This window comes from Perissodus microlepis, chromosome 2, assembly GCF_051167445.1.
Source record: "Perissodus microlepis isolate ML-2025 ecotype Zambia chromosome 2, ASM5116744v1, whole genome shotgun sequence".
NCBI classification, from domain to species: Eukaryota; Metazoa; Chordata; class Actinopteri; order Cichliformes; family Cichlidae; genus Perissodus; species Perissodus microlepis.
This window is the reverse complement of record NC_140462.1, coordinates 19,856,653-19,875,499: the sequence shown is the minus strand read 5'-3', so window position 1 is coordinate 19,875,499 and position 18,847 is coordinate 19,856,653. Positions and strand designations below refer to the sequence as shown.

At 37.3% G+C, this 18,847-nt stretch overlaps 1 long non-coding RNA gene across 7 annotated transcripts in view; it reads left to right on the top strand.

Annotated features, from left to right (window-relative positions):
- LOC146392704 (uncharacterized) overlaps nt 1-18,072 on the top strand; it is a 193,463-nt gene extending 175,391 nt beyond the window's left edge. For 2 of the 7 annotated variants that reach the window (XR_014802650.1, XR_014802641.1), the window contains 3 exons: nt 12,793-12,873; nt 14,354-14,535; nt 14,662-14,882. This is a non-coding gene — a long non-coding RNA (uncharacterized LOC146392704). The other 5 variants (XR_014802654.1, XR_014802652.1, XR_014802649.1 and 2 more) reach the window with 5 other exon arrangements.
- Nucleotides 18,073-18,847: the final 775 nt, after the last annotated feature.

Below are 18,847 nucleotides of genomic sequence, written 5' to 3'. Positions count from 1 at the left end.
ATAAAGCCACAAATAAGTATATCTGAGCCTTCTATCAAAAGTTACATGTAACTTCATGAAGTTGTAGAAAAAGGCTTTATTTCCCCAAGACAGTGCGTTTCTGACTGTTACATGCATTTGAATGGAGTTCTCGCACGAAACAAAGTATAGGTTTTCATCTTGTGAATAACTCGAAAATCTTAGCTCAAACAGCTTTAAAACCTGTCTGCTCAACACGGGAATGTTGAATTCTATGAGATAAAACCATAAATACGTATATCTGAGCTTTCTATCTAAAGTTACATGTAACTTCATGAAGTTGTACAAAAAGGCTTTATTTCGCCGAGACAGTGCGTTTCTGACTATTACATGCATTTAAATGGAGTTCTCGCACGAAACAAAGTATAGGTTTTCATTATGTGAATAACTTGAAAATCTTAGCTCAAACAGCTGCAAAACCCATTTCCCCAGCACGCAGATGCTGAATTCTATAAGGCAAAGCCATGAATATGTGTGTCTGTGTCTTCTATCAAAAGTTACAGCTCTCTCTATGAAGTAGATGAAAAACGCTTTATTTCGCTAAGACAGTGCGTTTCTGACTATTACATGCATTTAAATGGAGTTCTCGCACGAAACAAAGTATAGGTTTTCATTATGTGAATAACTTGAAAATCTTAGCTCAAACAGCTGCAAAACCCATTTTCCCAGCAAGCAGATGCTGAATTCTATAAGGCAAAGCCATGAATATGTGTGTCTGAGTCTTCTATCAAAAGTTACAGCTCTCTCTATGAAGTAGATGAAAAACGCTTTATTTCGCCAAGACTGTGCGTTTCTGACTATTACATGCATTTGAATGGAGTTCTCGCACGAAACAAAGTATAGGTTTTCATCTTGTGAATAACTCGAAAATCTTAGCTCAAACAGCTTTAAAACCTGTTTGCTCAACACGGGGATATTGAATTCTATAAGATAAAGCCACAAATAAGTATATCTGAGCCTTCTATCAAAAGTTACATGTAACTTCATGAAGCTGTACAAAAACACTTTATTTCGTCAAGAAAGTGCGTTTCTGAGTGTTACATGCATTTGAATGGAGTTCTCGCACGAAACAAAGTATAGGTTTTCATTATGTGAATAACTTGAAAATCTTAGCTCAAACAGCTTTAAAACCTGTCTGCTCAACACGGGAATGTTGAATTCTATGACATAAAACCATAAATACGTATATCTGAGCCTTCTATCAAAAGTTACATGTAACTTCATGAAGTTGTACAAAAAGGCTTTATTTCGCCAAGACAGTGCGTTTCTGACTGTTACATGCATTTGAATGGAGTTCTCGCACGAAACAAAGTATAGGTTTTCATCTTGTGAATAACTCGAAAATCTTAGCTCAAACAGCTTTAAAACCTGTCTGCTCAACACGGGAATGTTGAATTCTATGAGATAAAACCATAAATACGTATATCTGAGCTTTCTATCTAAAGTTACATGTAACTTCATGAAGTTGTACAAAAAGGCTTTATTTCGCCAAGACAGTGCGTTTCTGACTGTTACATGCATTTGAATGGAGTTCTCGCACGAAACAAAGTATAGGTTTTCATTATGTGAATAACTTGAAAATCTTAGCTCAAAAAGCTTTAAAACTTGTTTGCTCAACACGGGGATATTGAATTCTATGAGATAAAGCCCTAAATAAGTATATGTGAGCCTTCTATCAAAAGTTACATGTAACTTCATGAAGTTGTACAAAAAGGCTTTATTTCGCCGAGACAGTGCGTTTCTGACTGTTACATGCATTTGAATGGAGTTCTCGCACAAAACAAAGCATAGGTTTTCATTTTGTGAATAACTCGAAAATCTTAGCTCAAACAGCTTTAAAACCTGTCTGCTCAACACGGGGATATTGAAATTCTATGAGATAAAACCATAAATATGTGTGTCTGAGGCTTCTATCAAAAGTTACATGTAACTTCATGAAGTTGTACAAAAACGCTTTATTTCGCCGAGACAGTGCGTTTCTGACTGTTACATGCATTTGAATGGAGTTCTCGCACGAAACAAAGTATAGGTTTTCATCTTGTGAATAACTTTAACATCTTAGCTCAAACAGCTTTAAAACCTGTCTGCTCAACACGGGAATGTTAAATTCTATGAGATAAAACCATAAATACGTATATCTGAGCTTTCTATCTAAAGTTACATGTAACTTCATGAAGTTGTACAAAAACACTTTATTTCGCCGAGACAGTGCGTTTCTGACTATTACATGCATTTGAATGGAGTTCTCGCACGAAACAAAGTATAGGTTTTCATTATGTGAATAACTCGAAAATCTTAGCTCAAACAGCTTTTAAACCTGTCTGCTCAACACGGGAATGTTGAATTCTATGAGATAAAACCATAAATATGTGTGTCTGAGCCTTCTATCAAAAGTTACATGTAACTTCATGAAGTTGTACAAAAACACTTTATTTCGCCAAGACAGTGCGTTTCTGACTGTTACATGCATTTGAATGGAGTTCTCGCACGAAACAAAGTATAGGTTTTCATTATGTGAATAACTCAAAAATCTTAGCTCAAACAGCTGCAAAACCTATTTCCCCAGCACGCAGATGCTGAATTCTATGAGATAAAGCCATAAATATGTGTGTCTGAGCCTTCTAGCAAAAGTTACAGCTAACGTCTTGAAGTTGTACCAAAAGGCTTTATTTCGCCAAGGCAGTGCGTTTCTGACTGTTACATGCATTTGAATGGAGATCTCGCACGAAACAAAGTATAGGTTTTCATTATGTGAATAACTTGAAAATCTTAGCTCAAACAGCTTTAAAACCTGTCTGCTCAACACGGGAATGTTAAATTCTATGAGATAAAACCATAAATACTTATATCTGAGCTTTCTATCTAAAGTTACAGCTAACTTCATGAAGTTGTACAAAAAGGCTTTATTTCGCCGAGACAGTGCGTTTCTGACTATTACATGCATTTGAATTTAGTTCTCGCACAAAACAAAGTATAGGTTTTCATTATGTGAATAACTCGAAAATCTTAGCTCAAACAGCTGCAAAACCTATTTCACCAGCACGCAGATGCTTAATTCTATAAGATAAAGCCATAAATATGTGTGTCTGGGCTTTCTATCAAAAGTTACAGCTAACGTCTTGAAGTTGTAGCAAAAGGCTTTATTTCGCCAAAACAGTTCGTTTCTGACTATTACATACATTTGAATGGAGTTCTCGCCCGAAACAAAGTATAGGTTTTCATTTTGTGAATAACTTAAAAATCTTAGCTCAAACAGCTTTAAAACCTGTCTGCTCAACACGGGGATATTGAATTCTATGAGATAAAACCATAAATATGTGTGTCTGAGCCTTCTATCAGAAGTTACATGTAACTTCATGAAGTTGTACAAAAAGGCTTTATTTCGCCGAGACAGTGCGTTTCTGACTATTACATGCATTTGAATGGAGTTCTCGCACGAAACAAAGTATAGGTTTTCATTATGTGAATAACTTGAAAATCTTAGCTCAAACACCTTTAAAACCTGTCTGCTCAACACGGGAATGTTGAATTCTATAAGATAAAGCCCTAAATACTTATATCTGAGCTTTCTATCTAAAGTTACAGCTAACTTCATGAAGTTGTACAAAAAGGCTTTATTTCGCCGAGACAGTGCGTTTCTAACTATTACATGCATTTGAATGGAGTTCTCGCACGAAACAAAGTATAGGTTTTCATTATGTGAATAACTTTAAAATCTTAGCTCAAAAAGCTTTAAAACTTGTTTGCTCAACACGGGGATATTGAATTCTATGAGATAAAGCCCTAAATAAGTATATGTGAGCCTTCTATCAAAAGTTACATGTAACTTCATGAAGTTGTACAAAAAGGCTTTATTTCGCCGAGACAGTGCGTTTCTGACTGTTACATGCATTTGAATGGAGTTCTCGCACAAAACAAAGCATAGGTTTTCATCTTGTGAATAACTCGAAAATCTTAGCTCAAACAGCTTTAAAACCTGTCTGCTCAACACGGGAATGTTAAATTCTATGAGATAAAACCATAAATATGTGTGTCTGAGGCTTCTATCAAAAGTTACATGTAACTTCATGAAGTTGTACAAAAACGCTTTATTTCGCCGAGACAGTGCGTTTCTGACTGTTACATGCATTTGAATGGAGTTCTCGCACGAAACAAAGCATAGGTTTTCATTATGTGAATAACTTGAAAATCTTAGCTCAAACAGCTTTAAAACCTGTCTGCTCAACACGGGAATGTTGAATTCTATGAGATAAAACCATAAATACGTATATCTCAGCTTTCTATCTAAAGTTACATGTAACTTCATGAAGTTGTAGCAAAAGGCTTTATTTCGCCGAGACAGTGCGTTTCTAACTATTACATGCATTTGAATTGAGTTCTCGCACGAAACAAAGCATAGGTTTTCATTATGTGAATAACTTGAAAATCTTAGCTCAAACAGCTTTAAAACCTGTCTGCTCAACACGGGAATGTTGAATTCTATGAGATAAAACCATAAATATGTATATCTGAGCTTTCTATCAAAAGTTACATGTAACTTCATGAAGTTGTACAAAAAGGCTTTATTTCGCCGAGACAGTGCGTTTCTGACTATTACATGCATTTGAATGGAGTTCTCGCACGAAACAAAGTATACGTTTTCATTATGTGAATAACTTTAAAATCTTAGCTCAAACAGCTGCAAAACCTATTTCCCCAGCATGCAGATGCTGAATTGTATAAGGCAAAGCCATGAATATGTGTGTCTGAGTCTTCTATCAAAAGTTACAGCTGTCTCTATGAAGTAGATGAAAAACGCTTTATTTCGCCAAGACAGTGCGTTTCTGACTATTACATGCATTTGAATGGAGATCTCGCACGAAACAAAGTATAGGTTTTCATTATATGAATAACTTTAAAATCTTAGCTCAAACAGCTTTAAAACCTGTCTGCTCAACACGGGAATGTTGAATTCTATGAGATAAAACCATAAATATGTATATCTGAGCTTTCTATCAAAAGTTACATGTAACTTCATGAAGTTGTACAAAAAGGCTTTATTTCGCCGAGACAGTGCGTTTCTGACTATTACATGCATTTGAATGGAGTTCTCGCACGAAACAAAGTATACGTTTTCATTATGTGAATAACTTTAAAATCTTAGCTCAAACAGCTGCAAAACCTATTTCCCCAGCATGCAGATGCTGAATTGTATAAGGCAAAGCCATGAATATGTGTGTCTGAGTCTTCTATCAAAAGTTACAGCTGTCTCTATGAAGTAGATGAAAAACGCTTTATTTCGCCAAGACAGTGCGTTTCTGACTATTACATGCATTTGAATGGAGATCTCGCACGAAACAAAGTATAGGTTTTCATTATATGAATAACTTTAAAATCTTAGCTCAAATTGCTTTAAAACCTATCTGCTCAACACGGGGATATTGAATTCTATGAGATAAAACCATAAATATGTGTGTCTGAGCCTTCTATCAAAAGTTACATGTAACTTCATGAAGTTGTACAAAAAGGCTTTATTTCGCCGAGACAGTGCGTTTCTGACTGTTACATGCATTTGAATGGAGTTCTCGCACGAAACAAAGTATATGTTTTCATCTTGTGAATAACTCGAAAATCTTAGCTCAAACAGCTGCAAAACCTGGTTGCTCAACACGGGGATATTGAATTCTATGAGATAAAACCATAAATATGTGTGTCTTAGGCTACTATCAAAAGTTACATGTAACTTCATGAAGTTGTACAAAAACACTTTATTTCGCCGAGACAGTGCGTTTCTGACTGTTACATGCATTTGAATGGAGTTCTCGCACGAAACAAAGTATAGGTTTTCATCTTGTGAATAACTCGAAAATCTTAGCTCAAACAGCTTTAAAACCTGTTTGCTCAACACGGGGATATTGAATTCTATGAGATAAAACCATAAATATGTGTGTCTGAGCCTTCTATCAAAAGTTACATGTAACTTCATGAAGTTGTACAAAAAGGCTTTATTTCGCCGAGACAGTGCGTTTCTGACTGTTACATGCATTTGAATGGAGTTCTCGCACGAAACAAAGTATAGGTTTTCATTATGTGAATAACTCGAAAATCTTAGCTCAAACAGCTGCAAAACCTGGTTGCTCAACACGGGGATATTGAATTCTATGAGATAAAACCATAAATATGTGTGTCTTAGGCTACTATCAAAAGTTACATGTAACTTCATGAAGTTGTACAAAAACACTTTATTTCGCCGAGACAGTGCGTTTCTGACTGTTACATGCATTTGAATGGAGTTCTCGCACGAAACAAAGTATAGGTTTTCATCTTGTGAATAACTCGAAAATCTTAGCTCAAACAGCTTTAAAACCTGTCTGCTCAACACGGGAATGTTGAATTCTATGAGATAAAACCATAAATACGTATATCTGAGCTTTCTATCTAAAGTTACAGCTAACTTCATGAAGTTGTACAAAAAGGCTTTATTTCGCCGAGACAGTGCGTTTCTGACTATTACATGCATTTGAATGGAGTTCTCGCACGAAACAAAGTATAGGTTTTCATCTTGTGAATAACTCGAAAATCTTAGCTCAAACAGCTTTAAAACCTGTTTGCTCAACACGGGGATATTGAATTCTATGAGATAAAACCATAAATATGTGTGTCTCAGCCTTCTATCAAAAGTTACATGTAACTTCATGAAGTTGTACAAAAACACTTTATTTCGCCGAGACAGTGCGTTTCTGACTGTTACATGCATTTGAATGGAGTTCTCGCACAAAACAAAGTATAGGTTTTCATCTTGTGAATAACTCGAAAATCTTAGCTCAAACAGCTTTAAAACCTGTCTGCTCAACACGGGAATGTTGAATTCTATGAGATAAAACCATAAATACGTATATCTCAGCTTTCTATCTAAAGTTACATGTAACTTCATGAAGTTGTACAAAAAGGCTTTATTTCGCCGAGACAGTGCGTTTCTGACTATTACATGCATTTGAATGGAGTTCTCGCACGAAACAAAGTATAGGTTTTCATTATATGAATAACTCGAAAATCTTAGCTCAAACAGCTTTAAAACCTGTCTGCTCAACACGGGGATATTGAATTCTATGAGATAAAACCATAAATATGTGTGTCTGAGCCTTCTATCAAAAGTTACATGTAACTTCATGAAGTTGTACAAAAACACTTTATTTCACCGAGACAGTGCGTTTCTGACTATTACATGCATTTGAATGGAGTTCTCGCACAAAACAAAGTATAGGTTTTCATCTTGTGAATAACTCGAAAATCTTAGCTCAAACAGCTTTAAAACCTGTCTGCTCAACACGGGAATGTTGAATTCTATGAGATAAAACCATAAATACGTATATCTGAGCTTTCTATCTAAAGTTACAGCTAACTTCATGAAGTTGTACAAAAAGGCTTTATTTCGCCGAGACAGTGCGTTTCTGACTATTACATGCATTTGAATGGAGTTCTCGCACGAAACAAAGTATAGGTTTTCATCTTGTGAATAACTCGAAAATCTTAGCTCCAACAGCTTTAAAACCTGTTTGCTCAACACGGGGATATTGAATTCTATGAGATAAAACCATAAATATGTGTGTCTTAGGCTTCTATCAAAAGTTACATGTAACTTCATGAAGTTGTACAAAAACACTTTATTTCGCCGAGACAGTGCGTTTCTGACTGTTACATGCATTTGAATGGAGTTCTCGCACGAAACAAAGTATAGGTTTTCATTATGTGAATAACTCGAAAATCTTAGCTCAAACAGCTGCAAAACCTATTTCCCCAGCACGCAGATGCTGAATTCTATAAGATAAAGCCATAAATATGTGTGTCTGAGCCTTCTAGCAAAAGTTACAGCTAACGTCTTGAAGTTGTACCAAAAGGCTTTATTTCGCCGAGACAGTGCGTTTCTGACTGTTACATGCATTTGAATGGAGATCTCGCACGAAACAAAGTATAGATTTTCATCTTGTGAATAACTTGAAAATCTTAGCTCAAACAGCTTTAAAACCTGTCTGCTCAACACGGGAATGTTAAATTCTATGAGATAAAACCATAAATACTTATATCTGAGCTTTCTATCTAAAGTTACATGTAACTTCATGAAGTTGTACAAAAACACTTTATTTCGCCGAGACAGTGCGTTTCTGACTGTTACATGCATTTGAATGGAGTTCTCGCACGAAACAAAGTATAGGTTTTCATTATGTGAATAACTCGAAAATCTTAGCTCAAACAGCTTTAAAACCTGTCTGCTCAACACGGGGATATTGAATTCTATGAGATAAAACCATAAATAAGTATATCTGAGCCTTCTATCAAAAGTTACATGTAACTTCATGAAGTTGTACAAAAACACTTTATTTCGCCAAGACAGTGCGTTTCTGACTGTTACATGCATTTGAATGGAGATCTCGCACGAAACAAAGTATAGATTTTCATCTTGTGAATAACTTGAAAATCTTAGCTCAAACAGCTTTAAAACCTGTCTGCTCAACACGGGAATGTTAAATTCTATGAGATAAAACCATAAATACTTATATCTGAGCTTTCTATCTAAAGTTACATGTAACTTCATGAAGTTGTACAAAAACACTTTATTTCGCCGAGACAGTGCGTTTCTGACTATTACATGCATTTGAATGGAGTTCTCGCACGAAACAAAGTATAGGTTTTCATTATGTGAATAACTCGAAAATCTTAACTCAAACAGCTGCAAAACCTATTTCCCCAGCACGCAGATGCTGAATTGTATAAGGCAAAGCCATGAATATGTGTGTCTGAGTCTTCTATCAAAAGTTACAGCTGTCTCTATGAAGTAGATGAAAAACGCTTTATTTCGCCAAGACAGTGCGTTTCTGACTATTACATGCATTTGAATGGAGATCTCGCACGAAACAAAGTATAGGTTTTCATTATATGAATAACTATAAAATCTTAGCTCAAACAGCTTTAAAACCTGTCTGCTCAACACGGGGATATTGAATTCTATGAGATAAAACCATAAATATTTGTGTCTTAGGCTTCTATCAAAAGTTACATGTAACTTCATGAAGTTGTACAAAAACACTTTATTTCGCCGAGACAGTGCGTTTCTGACTGTTACATGCATTTGAATGGAGATCTCGCACGAAACAAAGTATAGGTTTTCATTATGTGAATAACTTGAAAATCTTAGCTCAAACAGCTTTAAAACCTGTCTGCTCAACACGGGGATATTGAATTCTATGAGATAAAACCATAAATATGTGTGTCTGAGCCTTCTATCTAAAGTTACAGCTAACTTCATGAAGTTGTACAAAAAGGCTTTATTTCGCCGAGACAGTGCGTTTCTGACTATTACATGCATTTGAATGGAGTTCTCGCACAAAACAAAGTATACGTTTTCATTATGTGAATAACTGGAAAATCTTAGCTCAAACAGCTTTAAAACCTATTTCACCAGCACGCAGATGCTGAATTCTATAAGATAAAGCCATAAATATGTGTGTCTGAGCCTTCTATCAAAAGTTACAGCTAACGTCTTGAAGTTGTAGCAAAAGGCTTTATTTCGCCAAGACAGTGCGTTTCTGACTATTACATACATTTGAATGGAGTTCTCGCCCGAAACAAAGTATAGGTTTTCATCTTGTGAATAACTCGAAAATCTTAGCTCAAACAGCTTTAAAACCTGTTTGCTCAACACGGGGATATTGAATTCGATGAGATAAAACCATAAATATGTATATCTGAGCCTTCTATCTAAAGTTACAGCTAACTTCATGAAGTTGTACAAAAACACTTTATTTCGCCAAGACAGTGCGTTTCTGACTGTTACATGCATTTGAATGGGGAACTCGCCCGGAACAAAGCATAGGTTTTCATCTTGTGAATAACTCGAAAATCTTAGCTCACACAGCTTTAAAACCTGTTTGCTCAACACGGGGATATTGAATTCTATGAGATAAAACCATAAATATGTGTGTCTCAGCCTTCTATCTAAAGTTACAGCTAACTTCATGAAGTTGTACAAAAACACTTTATTTCGCCAAGACAGTGCGTTTCTGACTGTTACATGCATTTGAATGGAGTTCTCGCACGAAACAAAGTATAGGTTTTCATTATGCGAATAACTTGAAAATCTTAGCTCACACAGGTTTAAAACCTGTCTGCTCAACACGGGGATATTGAATTCTATGAGATAAAACCATAAATATGTGTGTCTCAGCCTTCTATCAAAAGTTACATGTAACTTCATGAAGTTGTACAAAAACACTTTATTTCGCCAAGACAGTGCGTTTCTGACTGTTACATGCATTTGAATGGAGTTCTCGCACGAAACAAAGTATAGGTTTTCATTATGTGAATAACTTGAAAATCTTAGCTCAAACAGCTTTAAAACCTGTCTGCTCAACACGGGAATGTTGAATTCTATGACAAAAAACCATAAATACGTATATCTGAGCCTTCTATCAAAAGTTACTGCTAACTTCATGAAGTTGTACAAAAAGGCTTTATTTCGCCGAGACAGTGCGTTTCTGACTATTACATGCATTTGAATTGAGTTCTCGCACGAAACAAAGTATAGGTTTTCATTATGTGAATAACTTGAAAATCTTAGCTCAAACAGCTTTAAAACCTGTCTGCTCAACACGGGAATGTTGAATTCTATGACAAAAAACCATAAATACGTATATCTGAGCCTTCTATCAAAAGTTACTGCTAACTTCATGAAGTTGTACAAAAAGGCTTTATTTCGCCGAGACAGTGCGTTTCTGACTGTTACATGCATTTGAATTGAGTTCTCGCACGAAACAAAGTATAGATTTTCATTTTGTGAATAACTCGAAAATCTTCGCTCAAACAGCTTTAAAACCTGTCTGCTCAACACGGGGATATTGAATTCGATGAGATAAAGCCATAAATAAGTATATCTGAGCCTTCTATCAAAAGTTACATGTAACTTCATGAAGTTGTACAAAAACACTTTATTTCGCCGAGACAGTGCGTTTCTGACTGTTATATGCATTTGAATTGAGTTCTCGCACGAAACAAAGTATAGGTTTTCATCTTGTGAATAACTCGAAAATCTTAGCTCAAACAGCTTTAAAACCTGTCTGCTCAACACGGGAATGTTGAATTCTATGAGATAAAACCATAAATACGTATATCTGAGCTTTCTATCTAAAGTTACAGCTAACTTCATGAAGTTGTACAAAAAGGCTTTATTTCGCCGAGACAGTGCGTTTCTGACTATTACATGCATTTGAATGGGGAACTCGCACGAAACAAAGTATAGGTTTTCATTATGTGAATAACTTGAAAATCTTAGCTCAAACAGCTTTAAAACCTGTCTGTCATAATCACATCATCTGACTTTATCAGTTATAACAATGAGGAACAGTAAACAATTTGGCAAATAAATGACTTATAATTGTGCTTACCTGGTCCAGATGATCCACAGCCCCTTTGCATTTGTTATAATCCAGGATGATGTGGGGCTTTCTCTTCCCAGAGTCCTGGACTTGTAGCTCACGGTGCCTGGTGCTCAATAAGACAACATTTTTCTTTACTTGGGGATGTAGGAAACCACAGCCTTGTCCCCCCTGTAGCGACCTGGACGGGAGAGACGATCATCAAATCTTACTGCCCGATTAATTTGCTCAAATCTTTTTTTTGACATTGTAGCAGGAAACAGAAGAGCCCTGTCTCCCCATCCCACAGGCTTGTTGTCGTTTCATGTTGAGACCTGTACAGGCCAGCCAGCATCACAAGCCCCATGTAAGCCTGCAACTCCTCCTCATCTATGTCCTTCCAGTCTTTTACTGACCTGTTGCCCTGCAGGTTGGTGAAATGCAGGATTAGCTGCATAATGTCCTCTGCAAAAAAAAAGATGGAAAGTGCTCACAGGGCTGCTGATCCTATGAATTGCATAATGGGTTGGTCCTGGGGTTAAAATGGGAGGAGGAAAAAATGGCAGGACCTCTTCATGTGTGGATTGCCACATGATTTCTCCATTTTTAGATCTCCACTGGCCATCCTCCAGTCTTGTCTCTTCCTCCTGCTCTTCTTCCTCCTTCTCCTCCTCCTCCTCCTCACATGAGCTGCAAAGCTCCTCGGTGCCTGGCAAAAATTCTTCTTCGCTGTCAGAAGTATCTCCACTGCTTGTGGTATCGTTTTCACTTTCTGAAGAGTGCAAAACTGCAGCAACAGCCTCCTCTAAACTGAGTGCACGCTTCATTGTGTCTGTGCAGAAATGACCACTCAGACCAGGCTGCAAAGTATTCTCATAGACTTCAAAGGTGCACCTGAATAAACATGCTATACCATACATCCAATAAGAGAGAGGAGGCTCACTCTTGATCAAGAAAAAACATAAACGCACGCCTTTGATCTCTCTCCCTCTCTCTCTCTCTCTCTCTCTCTCTCTCTCACACACACACACACACACACACACACACACACACACACACACACACACACACACACACACACACACACATGCACATACATACAAACACAATACCATTTTATGGTGGTTAGCTGTTTTATTGTCATGCATTTTACAAGGTAAGATAACCATGTCCTGCATTCAAAACCACTGAAAATGTCTATGGTGGTGCTGTGCCTAATATTGTGCTGGTGTATGCTGGGTAATGTCACAGCTAGCGACTGGGTGACTTTATTCACCCGCTTCGGCTGTTATCAGTCCATACAATGGGCGTTATTAGCACAAATCAGTCCCATAGATATGGACCATCTCCTGCTAGATTGTTCAGAAGGTTGTTATCATCCATCCAGATGGAGGATCACTAACAGGAGCGTGGGAAGCCTCCAGAATCCACTCTGGCTGGAATCCGGTGGATACAGCAGTGTTTACAGGTAAGACCATTTAAACGGACAGCATTTATAGAATGACTATTAAAAGTCAGCGAGTGTCAATAATGTTAATGTGGTTATGTTAGTAATACACCGAGTGCTAATATAACAGCTTTAAGATGCATTTGTAGATATTATTACGTGTTTTACCGTCTTTATGGTGCTAGCTTAAAGTTACAGTGTAAACGTTAGCTTATATTAGAGTAAAGCTGTTACTGTTTAAACGATGTTAGCGCAGAAATATTAGCTTCTGTCATGACTGATGAAGTTACTAGTTAATAAGGTTTCCAGTAAAGTGTTTAATCGCAGCCACAGATTGACAGCAAATATCTCGATTAGCTTCAGTGCATCTGTAATAAATATGTGCAAGTTTCAGTGCTTCGTTTAAACTGTATGATACTTATACTGACCCAGGGTCAGTGTAAAATACAATCCTAGCTGTGTGAACAAAGCCTGGCTCCTTTAATCCTGCATGAAAAACCTCAGGATGCAGGTTATTATTACTCTTTCCTGCTGGCACACCTGTCACACCTGAGAGTCAGCTAGAAACGTACAGTGACGTGGACATCATGCAAAGACTGCCAGACTCTGTAATACTGCAAATGATCAGTGACTCAAGTTAACACTAAACTTTAAACGGTACCTCTGTGTCTCTGTGTGCTGAACATTTAGGATTGAGTCAGGCTGCATCTGTGTTAGTCCTCTGACAGACTGGTGACCTGTCCAGGTGTGCTCTACCTATGACTACTGGGACAGGCTCTAGCTCCTGTAATAGAAATTTTCTGTTATTCTCATTTAAAGTATTTAAATGCTTATGCATATGCTTAGTTGTGACACTGTTATAGACTGTTCAGTGAAAGTTTCTAAAACTAGATGAACTTACTTCAGCAGTTTGAGAAAACAACTCCCTTTACAGGTGCTGATAACGCCAAGGGCACAAAACAGCATAACCATTGATCCGTTAGGTTTCATAGCGAGACACGTGAAGTGGCAGAGCTGACATGACTGAACTGTGATGTTTGATGTGTGTTTGCTCTCCTGTGCGCAGTAATAAATAGCTTGATCACAGCTCTTTCTGTGTTGCAGACTTTATTTAAAAAATTCCACGACACCCCCCACCCTCCCACTGTGAACATGAATTGAATATTCAGAAGACATTTGTTTAAATAGTTCTAGAAATCTGAGCTGTTGGTGTGTCCTTGGATTGTGTGGTAATAATATTAGAGCTAGCAATCTTTCTTACTGAATCTCTACTATGAGTCATCTTACCTGAGATTAATTCTATGTTTACCTGTCAGCCTGGACGAATGTGCTGTGTGAAGGAAATTAAATTAAATCAGATCTGAACTGCGTACATTTAAGGAACCTGTTCATATTTAATTGAAATATGAACCAGTGATTTTTTGATTGCTGATTCCAAGAGAGTCTTTGTGGAAATCCTCTTTGGCTTTTTGTTATTTTAATTCTCTTTTCTATTTTCCAGAACAGTTCTCCACAGTCACTGTCCATATGGGTCAGTGGGACCAAGAAGCACTCTGCTAATGTGTGGACTCTGACCAGCAACATCCAGCAAGACCCAGACAGCGTTTTCTATCTCCCAGCTGGAGTTTTTTGTTTGTCTGTGACTGGAGAGTCAGATTTTTGTTGAGCTTCACACTTGCAGAGGTAAGTCAGTTTGCAGAGATCCCTCCCACCCTGGCTTTTATGTGCTAGATTTCTTATCTGAAACAGTAATATTTCAGTGACTGCTGCTTATACCACAGGTTAATACACTCTACTGATCACTGATAGGAGAATCATCAATTTTGCCAACAAAGAAGCCTGGTGGATGTTTGTTTACAGTCTGATGATGGGACATCATGCTCTGCATCTTCAAAGTTTGCCTCCTCATTATTATTCATACCCAGTAATGTGAAGTATGCTTATATCTACTATAACTGAACCAACCTGGTGCTCTTCATTGAGTCTGAATGTTGGATATTGTGTATCTCATGTTCTCTGGGCTTTGTTGTCCTCAGTCTTTTTGCAGGATCAGAAAACAAAACCAGGAGGCGCGTAAATGTTTCTTCTCCATGATGTTTCTTCAAATGTTTCTTCTGGATGATGATAAGACTGTGACACGGGATGCCACCTTTGGTCTTGTGATGAAGCAAAGCTCAGGAAGAAGTGTGATTAAATGGTACCCACATGTGTGCTGCTGAGAAGGATGTACAGGGGCACCTGCAGCCAAATCCAAGCTTCAGGTTAGTTGTAGTTGCAGAACGCTATAGACTGAGACATCTAAGGCATCAAATGTTTGATTAAACGGATGAAAAAGAGAAGTTTCTTCCCTATAATTATCACTTCTTAAAATCTGTAGCAACTTTAAGTCTGTCAGCATGCTGAGCATGCTCAGAATGTGACAATATATTTTTGTTCAATATTTAATTTCTGTCAGTTGCAATTGTTAAATGAAAAAAAAATAAAAATATATTCTTATAATTTAGCAAACTAATTTATCAAAAAAATATATATACATATATCTGTATTAGGTTTAATAAATTAATTTGACACCTGTATTGAAAATACCATATTGTATTCATACAGAATCAGTATGGTATCATTGTTTGTCTGTTCACTGATTGTTGAAGCTAAGAGCTAGTTTTATCTGTTTAGATCTAAAGTATCCAAAGTTGAGCTCTAATGTTTCTTCACCCCTTTGTGTGTGATATGTGATTTCCTACATGCTGGCAGAGCGGCAGTTTGTGCTCACAGATGTGGAGTGGAAAGACGATGGTGTTTCCTCAGAAGAGAGTCACAAAGGGCACCAGTCCATCTCACCACCTTGACTTGCTGACTGATGCTTGTCTGCACTGCACAGAGGAAATCAACTGACCGAGGTTTGTCCAGTGACGTGTTATGAAATGTATATTTGTTTTATGCTTACAGATATGTTTTTCTTGACAGAGGCTCTGCAGAGGTTTGACAAAGCAGAGAAAATATGTGCTTTACATTTTACTGTGATTTATTGAGATATTTGTTGCCTGATGTTCAGCAGGAATGGAGAAATAGAATCAAAGGAAGATGTTTTTCCTGTTTTTGTAATGATGTAAGTAAATCTTCAATATTATTTATTTGCTTGGTTATATTAGGAGTGTTTCTGAGTGGGGGAGAGAGGAGTCATCATCCAGGTAAAGTGACGTGGATCAGTGGATACACTTGTCTCCCCTTTAAAGGAGACGATCCAAGTCATTCTTAAATGTTAGTACTTTCAAATACACAAACATTTTAAAGGACAGAAATGAACATCCAACTTTGACTGTAATACAAAATAAATCTTTGCATGTGTGTTTTCAAACTCTCAGATGGGCAGGATATCAGTCTTGGACTGTCTAACCTGCCGGAGCAGCACTGAATGACCACCACACATGAGCATGTTCCTGCAACATTCAGCATCTGATCCTTCATCTGTGTGCTGCTGCTTTTGGTAAGTACAGTTATCCAACTACAGTACCTCTAAACACATGCCATCCATTTTTCTTTTTTTTTCTTTTTTTTGCCTGTCCCGTTTGGTTCTTTTGCCATCAGAATTATTGTCTAAAGGCGAAGAAAGATGCCCAACGGATTTACTTTACCAAATTGACCATCCCAGCCTTGCCGTAATGGTCTATTTGATATACCTTTTATTGTTTATTTTATTTATTTTTTATTTTCACTTGCTAGATACGGGACAGACTTGAATGAGGAAAAGAAAAGGGAGAAAGGAAGAGGGGGAAAACCAGTGGAGAAGAGGGACGGGGATAAAGAGCAAAAAAACAAAACCCAACTAAATAAGCAGACAAAAAAAAAAAAAATACATGTATCAATCACCTGGATCACCTGTTGAGAAAGAAAAAAGAAAACAAGCAGAAGAAAACGAGAGCAATACAATAAACAACATCACGATGATATATGGGAATATAACAGTAAATACTAAATATTAAACATTATTGTGCAGCACATAATATCGACAGCGCACAGTGTGCTTTGAAGTAGGAGCCAAAAAGGGTGTAGTTTGTGTGTGTGAGCACCCGCTTGTTTTTAAAAGGTTCCTTCATGTAATGATCTGCTAGAGCAGGGGTGTCAAACTCAAATACACAGTGGGCCAAAATTCAAAACTGGAACAAAGTCGCGGGCTAACATTAATATAAAAAAAAAATCTTCCTCCAGATATGAGAATGAATCTTTTCTTATAGACTCAAACAAGTTTTGCTGAAAAACTGAATATGGAACAAGCAAAGCTTAATACTAAACTATATATATTAGCTGTATAATACCAGTAGGTCAGCTCTAATAGTAATTTGGTATGGCTTCGCGGGCCAAATGTAATTAGGCTGCGGGCCAGAGTTTGACACCTATGTGCTAGAGGGTGTGGGGAGCCACAGCCCCGTCCACCAGGGCATGAAGCAGGTATGGAGGAGATCAAAACTCCAGACATCCAGAGGCCCTCAGAACACAAGAGACCAAGGAAGACCAACAGGGGCAGCTGCGCCACTTCTGCCATCCATTTCTAACGGCCTGGTTACTTCCTGTCAGTTACTTTAGAAACCATATGGTCCCCTGACCTAACACTGTTTCTTCTTCTTCCCCTTAATGTTGAAGTGTCAAATGTCAAACAGCTGGAGAGGAAACTACACCAGTGTACTGGGATGTTTCAGCAACACGTGCCAGATGCTGTTCCTTCATGGTGACAGCACCAGAGACAGCCCCGCCTACCTCAGGACCTCGCCATTGATCATGATGATTATAATGATGACAGCGAGCGGAACTAAGACTGTAAAAATCCATGACCAGAATGTTTAGATGCTTTCTAATGTAATGTAATGTAATGAATACTGAGTTTTTGTCTCTCTTTTTTTTTCTCATTTGTTACTAACAAAGTTCACCAAACTCACACAGTTTACATTCTGTATGTTTCCATCAAGGTTTATTTTCGTAGAAATCATTGTTTTTCTCCTTTTCTCTTTTTCTCTTTTGTAATTGATGATAATTCAGTCAATATACTGCGCTGCTTCCTTTTATTGCGTCTCACATTGCTTTAAGTTTTTCAGTGTCCAGTTATTTTTTTTACTGCTGTTTGAATTCTCTGTATGTTTGACCCTGTAGACTGTTTGATGGACTGCTTGTCTTCCTGTTTGTAACCGCCGCCTGTTTTTGACTAAAGATTTGGATTTCTGACTTTAACACAGCCTCTGCGTGTCCTCCCTTTGTGTCCTCTTCCTCTGTGAATGTGTTGCATGTGTCACAGATTCATTTTATTAACAGCTTTCCCACAGTGAGTTGCATCAGCATTCATCCACAGCACATTTCAGAAGGATTCAGATTAATAGAGTGATCTTATAGTCAGAATTATCCTGACAGAGTGCCACTGTAAATTATCTTTCATCAGGTAAATTTTAAAGTTCAGTATTTCAAAGCAGGAGTTATGAAGAATCATATTGGAATTAGGACTGTAATAATATGTACTTACAAAGTCAAAGTTTTTTAATTATGCTAGAATATTGGAAGACAATCAACTTTTAGTGTTTTCCGCATATTAATTATTCTGAAATAGAGATGGTGACCCTAACTGTACAGAAGCACTAAACAACTGACAATCTAACAGACATCATTGGCCTGAGCCGTCATGCACAGTGAGTCTGATTCTTTGCTGTGAGAGTATGACAAGCATGTTTCTGGTCAGTTTGGAACAAATAATATCACAATGTTGATCTTTTTTTCAATATTCCTTCTCTTTTACAACATAAACTGTGATCAAAGCTACTTATGTTCACAGCATGTAATAATACTGACAGTCCAGGGCATTGTGGTCTGTTGAGCTAGGGTTAGGGTTAGCAATTCAGACATATGTAATCAATATTAAACGTCTCTGACATGGGCCACTGTCCGCAGTGTTGGGAAATCCATAGCAGGCTGGAACGAGTCAAGGTAGGTGAGCATCCATGAGAAGACAAAGCAG